Source organism: Lipotes vexillifer, unplaced genomic scaffold (assembly GCF_000442215.2).
Source record: "Lipotes vexillifer unplaced genomic scaffold, Lipotes_vexillifer_v1.1 scaffold1382, whole genome shotgun sequence".
NCBI lineage: Eukaryota > Metazoa > Chordata > Mammalia > Artiodactyla > Lipotidae > Lipotes > Lipotes vexillifer.
In genome coordinates this window covers 158,443-167,399 of record NW_006795401.1, presented here as the reverse complement: position 1 = coordinate 167,399, position 8,957 = coordinate 158,443, and the positions used below count along the sequence as shown (strand labels likewise).

Here is an 8,957-nt window from a genome sequence, read left to right as displayed (position 1 = left end):
TTGTTTTGAGCAATGATCAACACAATTTTGAAAATCTGAAAATTCTTGATATTGAAATTTAGCTTGATTTGTGATTTTCTTTTCAGAGAGATCTTTTTTGTTTGTTTTTGCGGTACGCGGGCCTCTCACTGTTGTGGCCTCTCCCGTTGCAGAGCACAGGCTCTGGACACGCAGGCTCAGCGGCCATGGCTCACGGGCCCAGCTGCTCCGCGGCATGTGGGATCTTCCCAGACCAGGGCACGAACCCGTGTCCCCTGCATCGGCAGGCGGACTCTCAACCACTGCACCACCAGGGAAGCCCTAAATTTTATTCTGTTTAATTATTTATTCTTGGTGCCTGGACAGGGACTTGAACCCTGTGCCCTCAGATTAAAAGTCTGATGCTCTCCCAGCTGAGCTACCCAGGCCAGAGAGATCTTTATATTATAGCAACTCCTCTTGCTAGAGAAAAGCTGCTGATTTGTAAGTTTCTCCATAGGAGAATTCTGTGGCTATTCACTAAGTGTAGAGTCTTATCAGGTAGTTGTACACATACACTAAATAGCCTCTATCCCTTCAATAGCACTAAACTTTGAGAGATTGCAGTGTAATACAGGCATTAAGTTGGGAGCTCCCATCTCTGTCTAGAGTTTAATTACAGTCTGTGGCACTTACTAGCTGTGTGACTTTGGGAAATCACATAGCTCTTCTAACCCTTGGTTTCTGCAACTATAGAGTATATATAATAAATATAACTTACTCACATGGTCATTGTGAAAACTGAATAAAATAAAACTATTAAAGCTCTTAGCATTATCTGTTATTATCTTGATGTAGAACATTTACCGTAAACTCATGAGTATTGCATAATCACTGCCCTTTTATTTTTTTTACAGCGTTCCTTATTTAAAATTTATTGAAGTATAGTTGACTTACAATATTATATTAGTTTCAGATGTGCAACATAGTAATTTGACATTTTTATAGATTACACACCATATGGATAATCCCTGTCTTTGATCTCTATCCCAAGGAACTTTTGAATATTGCTTTTAAATTTTCAAAGACTACTCAATAAATCAGTCTTTAATTCATTATTTTATATTTCTGTTTGATGTTACCAATATTGTAGCCTTCAAATTATGGAGTTTGATTTCTGAAATAAAAGTTTCCAGGTCCAAACCCTGGCTGTTTCATTTGCTCTATGTACAGCTTGAGTCAGAGTTTGTAACCTGTATATCCCACAGCTTCCTCACTTGTAAAATGAAACTAATATTTTACAGAATAGGGTGTTTGTCAGATGAGATGATGAGTAGAAACCACTTATGCTTGGCATATAGTAAGCACTCAATACATGATAGCTGAAAGAGAAAAATAATTATTTAGTAAAGCTCCACAGTCCTTCTCCCCTGTTTTAGTCTGACTTTTATGGATAACATTCTTAAAGATACTAATGGGTAACTATTAATAAGTATTGAATATTCAGAATGGTATTGATTTTTATGAAGTTAAAAATCCATTGAAAATTTTCAATTAGAAGAATAGACATTTACTGAATATGCCTTGGGAAACTGATCAGATTTCAAAGTTTCAGAATATGAAATGTGAGTCCAAAATAATGTGATTATTAAAGATTTATTTCTTTGGAATAGAGCCACCATAACTTCTAAAAGTATGATTTAGAAATAAGGTCTTGTCAAATAACACAGAAGAACAATGAAACATAATATCTATCAGGAAAAGGGAGAAATGGCTAACTCAGCAAAACTGACTTATCCAGTAACTGAGAATTGAGCTTGTTACTAGTGAAATGATTTTTCCAAAGATGAGTTGCTCCTGGCAGTTATTACACTTGGGAGTACCAAGCCCTGACTTGTGGTTTTTAGATTTTCAGCCTCCTGAATGACTGCTGCTAGCCACGCAGTTGTTAGATGCCTTATCTACTCCCGTCGTGGATATCCTCTAGTTAACTTATATCAGAATCATTTAAAAAGACCATCCTGAATTTCTGGCACTGTTTGAAGAGCATACAAAAGAAAAGTGAGTGTGTGTGTGTGTGTGTGTGTGTGTGTGTGTGCACGCGTGCACTCACATACATGTGCAGTCATATGATTGGTCTAGGGGAAGAAGAGGAAGTTCAGTGTGCCTTATGTGCCTTAGAATCCCTATAGGGAATGATGGAAAACTCTGTACAGCTCCCAGGGAAAATATATCTTCAGAGAAATTATCAGGGCTAGTATGTAATTAAATTTTCTGTAGAAATGGAAGGCTGTCCCTAGAAATATTATAATGTAGCAATAGAACTGAATCCACTGAAGATAGGAGTAAAACAAGGTTACTTTAAAAAACTACTGTGTTATTGCTAAACACAAAATAATTCTTAGAAAAAGGATGATTTTGATAGATACATTGTTTTTCCTTTTCCTTACAATAACTTTTTGTGTGTTGTTTACTAGTTATGCAGGTAATTTTTGTTCATTTTATGAGATCAGAAATTTTTTTGGATGAAGTTTCATTTTTCGCAATTCAACCACCCAGAAATAATCATTATTGATAATTTTGTGCTCATAGTCTAGTTTCATATATATAGTCCCAATTAGAATTTAAAAATTAGTAATAATATCTCCTTCACAAATGAAAACAGGTATAAACCAAATGTATAGATGTGCCATATTATTATACTTAGCAATTCTTTTCTCCATATGAAATATTATTTCTGAATATAAATAAAATTGTTTTAAGATAATTTTTAAAGAACTTTAACATAGAAGTGTTTTTAATTTACAGAAAAATTGCAAAGTTAGTAAAGAAAGTTCCCATAAACTCAGCACTGTTTCCCTATTATTAACATCTTTTATTATGGTACATTTGTTATAATTGTTAATATTATTAACAATATTAACAATATAAATAATATAAACAATATAAATAACCCAAAGCAAGTTTAGTATTAGTTGTTTTTGTTTGTTTGTTTGTTTTATACTGCAGGTTCTTATCAGTTTTATATACATCAGTGTATACATGTCAATCCCAACCGCCCAATTTAGCACACCACCATCCCCACCCCATCGCAGTTTCCCCCTCTTGGTGTCCATACGTTTGTTCTCTACATCCGTGTCTCAACTTCTGCCCTGCAAGCCGGTTCATCTTTACCATTTTTCTAGGTTCCACATACATGCGTTAATATACGATATTTGTTTTTCTCTTTCTGACTTACTTCACTCTGTATGACAGTCTCTAGGTCCATCCATGTCTCTACAAATGACTCAATTTCGTTCCTTTTTATGGCTAATATTCCATTGTATATATGTACCACATCTTCTGTATCCATTCGTCTGTCGATGGGCATTTAGGTTGCTTCCATGAGCTGGCTATTGTAAATAGTGCTGCAATGAACATTGGGGTGCATGACTCTTTTTGAATTATGGTTTTCTCAGGGTATATGCCCAGTAGTGAGATTGCACGGTCATATGGTAGTTCTATTTTTAGTATTTTAAGGAACCTCCATACTGTTCTCCATAGTGGCTCTATCAATTTACATTCTCACCAACAATGCAAGAGTGTTCCCTTTTCTCCACACCCTCTCCAGCATTTATTGCTTGTAGATTTTTTGATGATGGCCATTCTGACTGGTGTGAGGTGCTACCTCATTGCAGTTTTGATTTACATTTCTCTAATGATTTGTGATGTTGAGCATCCTTTCATGTGTTTGTCGGCAATCTGTATGTCTTCTTTGAAGAAATGTCTATATTGGTCTTCTGCCTATTTTTGGATTGGGTTGTTTGTTTTTTTGATATTGAGCTACATGAGCTGCTTGTGTATTTTGGAAATTAATCCTTTATCAGTTGCTTCGTTTGCAAATATTTTCTCTCATTCTGAGGATTCTCTTTTCATCTTGTTTATAGTATCCTTTGCTGTGCAAAAGCTTTTAAGTTTCATTAGGTCCCATTTGTTTTTTTGTTTTTATTTCCTTTTTCTCTAGGAGGTGGGTCAAAAAGGATCTTGCTGTGATTTATGACATAGAGTGTTCTGCCTATGTTTTCTTCTAAGGGTTTTATAGTGTCTGACCTTACATTTAGGTTATTTTTTTTTTGCGGTACATGGGCCTCTCACCGCTGCAGCCTCTCCCGTCACGGAGCACAGGCTCCAGACGCGCAGGCTCAGCGGCCATGGCTCACGGGCCCAGCCGCTCCGTGGCATGTGGGATCCTCCCGGACGGGGGCACAAACCCATGTCCCCTGCATCAGCAGGAGGACTCCCAACCACTGCGCCACCAGGGAAGCCCCCACATTTAGGTTTTTAATCCATTTTGAGTTTATTTTTGTGTATGATGTTAGGAAATGTTCTAATTTGATTCTTTTCCATGTAGCTGTCCAGTTTTCTCAGCACCACTTATTGAAGAGGCTGTCTTTTCTCCACTGTGTATTCTTGCCTCCTTTATCAAACATAAGGTGACCATATATTCATGGAATTATCTCTGGGCTTTCTATCCAGTTCCATTGATCTATATTTTTGCTTTGGTGACAGTACCATACTGTCTTGATTGCTGTAGCTTTGTAATATAGTCTGAAGTCTGGGAGCCTGATTCCTGCAGCTCCATTTTTCTTTCTCAAGATTGCTTTGGCTATGCAGGGTCTTTTGTGTTTCCATACAAATTGTGAAATTTTTGGTTCTAGTTCTGTGAAAAATGCCATTAGTAGTTTGATAAGGATTGCACTGAATCTGTAGATTGCTTTGGTAGTACAGTCATTTTCACAATGTTGATTCTTCAAATCCAAGAACATGGTATATCTCTTCATCTGTTTGTATCATCTTTAATTTCTTTCATCAGTGTCTGATAGTTTTCTGCATACAGGTCTTTTTTCTCCTAGGAAGATTTATTCCTAGGTGTTTTATTCTTTTTGTTGCAATGATAAGTGTGAGTGTTTCCTCTATTTCTCTTTCAGATATTTTGTTGTTAGTGTATAGGAATGCCAGAGATTTCTGTGCATTAATTTTTTATCCTGCTACTTTACCAAATTCATTGATTAGCTCTAGTAGGTTTCTGGTAGTGTCTGTAGGATTCTCTATGTATAGTATCATGTCATCTGCAAACCGTGACAGCTTTACTGCTTTTCTGATTTAGATTCTTTTTATTTTTTTTTCTTCTCTGATTGCTGTGGCTAAAACTTTCAAAACTATGTTGAATAATAGTGGTGAGAGTGGGCAACCTGGTCTTGTTCCTGATCTTAGTGGGAAAGGTTTCAGTTTTTCACCATTGAGGACGATGTTGACTGTGGGTTTGTCATATATGGCCTTTATTTTTATTATTATTATTTTTAATGATTTTGGATATACATACATTTTTTAATAATTAATTTATTTTTATTTTTGGCTGCATTGGGTCTTCGTTGCTGCACATGGGCTTTCTCTAGTTTTGGCGAGCCAGGGCTACTCTTCATTGTTGTGCGTGGGCTTCTTATTGCAGTGGCTTCTCTTGTTGCGGAGCACGGGCTCTAGGGCATGCAGGCTCATTAGTTGTGGCTTATGGGTTCTAGAGCGCATACTTAAGAGTTATGGTGCACAGGATTAGTTGCTCCACGGCATGTGGGATGTTCCCAGAAACAGGGATCAAACCCATGTCTTGTGCATTGGCAGGTGGAATCTTAAGCACTGCGCCACCAGGGAAGTCTCTGTGGCCTTTATTGTGTTGAGGTAGGTTCCCTCTATGCCTACTTTCTTAAGAGTTTTTATCATAAATGGCTGTTGAATTTTGTCAAAAGCTTTTCTTGCATCTATTGAGATTATCATGTGGTTTTTATCCTTCAATTTGTTAATATGTTGTATCACATTGATTGATTTGCGTATATTGAAGAATCCTTGCATTCCTGGGATAAACCCCACTTGATCATGGTGTATGATCCTTTTAATGTGCTGTTGGATTCTGTTTGCTAGTATTTTGTTGAGGATTTTTGCATCTATGTTCATCAGTGATATTGGCCTGTAGTTTTCTTTTCTTGTGACATCTTTGTCTGGTTTTGGTATCAGGGTGATGGTGGCCTCGTAGAATGAGTTTGGGAGTGTTCGTCTCTGTGCTAGATTTTGGAAGAGTTTGAGAAGGATAGGTGTTTGCTCTTCTCTAAATGTTTGATAGAATTCGCCTCTGAATCCGTCTCATCCTGGGCTGTTGTTCGTTGGAAGATATTTAATCACAGTTTCAATTTCAGTGCTTGTGATTGGTCTGTTGATAATTTCTGTTTCTTCCTGGTTCAGTCTCAGAAGGTTGTGCTTTTCTAAGAAATTGTCCATTTCTTCCAGGTTGTCCATTTTATTGGCATATAGTTGCTTGTAGTAATCTCTCATGATCCTTTGTATTTCTGCAGTGTCAGTTGTTACTTCCCCTTTTTCATTTCTAATTCTGTTGATTTGAGTCTTCTCCCTTTTTTCCTTGATGAGTCTGGCTAATGGTTTATCAATTTTGTTTATCTTCTCAAAGAACCAACTTTTAGTTTTATGGATCTTTCCTGTTGTTTCCTTAATTTCTTTTTCATGTATTTCAGATCTCATCTTTATGATTTATTTCCTTCTGGTAACTTGGGGTTTATTTTTGTACTTGTGTCTCTAATTGCTTTAGATGTAACATTAGGTTGTTTATTTGAGATTTTACTTGTTTCTTGAAGTACGGTTTTATTGCTATAAACTTCCTTCTTAGAACTGCTTTTGCTGCATCCCATAGGTTTTGGGTTGGTGTGTTTTCATTGTCATTTTTTCTAGGTATTTTTGATTTCCTCTTTGATTTCTTCAGTGATCTCTTGGCTATTTAGTAGCCTCCACGTCTTTGTATTTTTTTTACAGATTTTTTCGTGTAATTGATATCTAGTCTCATAGCATCATGGTCAGGAAAGATACTTGATATGATTTCAATTTTCTTAAATTTCCAAAGGCTTGATTTGTGGCCCAATATATGGTCTCTCCTGGAGAATGTTCCATGAGCACTTGAGAAGAAAGTGTATTCTGTTGTTTTGGGATGGAATTTCCTGTAAATATCAATTAAGTCCATCTTGTTTAATGTGTCATTTAAAGCTTGTGTATCCTCATTTATTTTCATTTTGGATGACCTGTCCATTGGTGAAAGTGGGGTGTTAAAGTCCCCTACTATTATTGTGTTACTGTTGATTTCCCCTTTCATGGTTGTTAGCATTTGCCTTATGTATTGAGGTGCTCCTGTGTTGGGTGTATAAATATTTACAATTGTTATATCTTTTCTTGGGTTGATGCCTTGATCAGTACGTAGTGTCCTTCTTTGTCTCTTGTAATAGTCTTTATTTTAAAGTCTATTTTGTCTGAAATGAGAATGGCTACTCCAGCTTCCTTTTGATTTCCATTTGCATGAAATACCATTTTCTATCCCCTCACTTTCAGTCTGTATGTGTCCCTAGGTCTGAAATGGGTCTCTTGTAGAGAGCATATATATGGGTCTTGTTTTTTTATCCATTCAACCAGTCTGTATCTTTTGGTTGGAGCATTTAATCCATTTACATTTAAGGTAGCTTTCGGTATGCATGGTCCTATTACCATTTTCTTTATTGTTATGGGTTTGTTTTTGTAGGTCCTTTTCTTCTCTTGTGTTTCCCACTTAGAGAAGTTCCTTTAGCATTTGTTGTGGAGCTGGTTTGGTGGTGCTGAATTCTCTTAGCTTTTGCTTGTCTGTAAAGGTTTTTAATTTCTCTGTTGAGTCTGAATGAGATCCTTGCTGGGTTGAGTAATCTTGGTTGCAGGTTTTCCCTTTTCATCACTTTAAATATGTCCTGCCACTCTCTTCTGGCTTGCATAGTTTCTGCTGAAAGTTCAGCTGTTTACCTTATGAGGATTCCCTTGTATGTTATTTGTTGTTTTTCCCTTGCTGCTTTTAATTTTTTTTCTTTGTGTTTAATTTTTGATAGTTTGATTAATATGTGTCTTGGTGTGTTTCTCCTTGGATTTATCTTGTATGGTACTCTCAGCACTTCCTGGACATGATTATTTCCTTTCCCATGCTAGGGAACTTTTCAACTACAATCTCTTCAAATATATTCTCAGACTCTTTTTCACTTCTTCTTCTGTGACCCCTATCATTCGAATGTTGGTGAGTTTAATATTGTTCCAGAAGTCTCTGAGACTGTCCTCAGTTCTTTTCATTCATTTTTCTTTATTTTGCTCTGCAGTATTATGTCCACTATTTTATCTTCCAGATCACTTACCCGTTCTTCTGTCTCAGTTATTCTGCTATTGATTCCTTCTAGAGAATTTTAAATTTCATTTATTGTGTTGCTTATCATTGTTTGTTTGCTCTTTAGTTCTTCTAGATCCTTGTTAAACGTTTCTTGTATTTTCTCCATTCTATTTCCAAGATTTTGGATCATCTTTACTATCATTCCTCTGAACTCTTTTTCAGGTAGACTGCCTATTTCCTCTTCATTTGTTTAGTCTGGTGGGTTTTTACCTTGCTCCTTCATCTGCTGCATATTTCTCTGTGTTCTCATTTTGTTTAACTTACTGTGTTTGGGGTGTTCTTTTCACAGACTGCAGATTTGTTCCTGTTGTTTTTGGTGTCTGCCCCCAGTGGGTGAGGTTGGTTCAGTGGCTTGAGTAGTCTTCTTGGTGGAGGGGTCTGGTGCCTGTGTTCTGGTGGGTGGGACTGGATCTTGTGTTTCTGGTGTACAGGGCCACTTCGGGTGCTGTGTTTTGGGGTGTCTGTGAACTTAGTATGATTTTAGGCAGCCTCTCTGCTAATGCATGGGGTTATGTTCCTGTCTTGCTAGTTGTTTGGCCTAGGGTGTCTAGCACTGGATTTTGCTGGCCGTTGGGTGGAGCTGGGTCTTATTGAGGTAGAGATCTTTGGGAGAGCTCTTGCTGATTGATATTAGGTGGGGCTAGGGTGTCTCTGGTGGTCCAATGTCCTGATCTCAGCTCTCCCACCTCAGAGGCTCAAGCCTTACACCAGCCCAGAACACCAAGAC

General features: G+C 37.1%; 1 non-coding gene across 1 annotated transcript; it reads right to left on the bottom strand.

Annotated features, from left to right (window-relative positions):
* Positions 1 to 334: 334 nt before the first annotated feature.
* On the bottom strand, positions 335 to 407 carry TRNAK-UUU (transfer RNA lysine (anticodon UUU)). Its single transcript has one exon. It is a non-coding gene; the product is annotated as a tRNA-Lys (tRNA).
* Between the last annotated feature and the right edge of the window lie 8,550 nt (positions 408 to 8,957).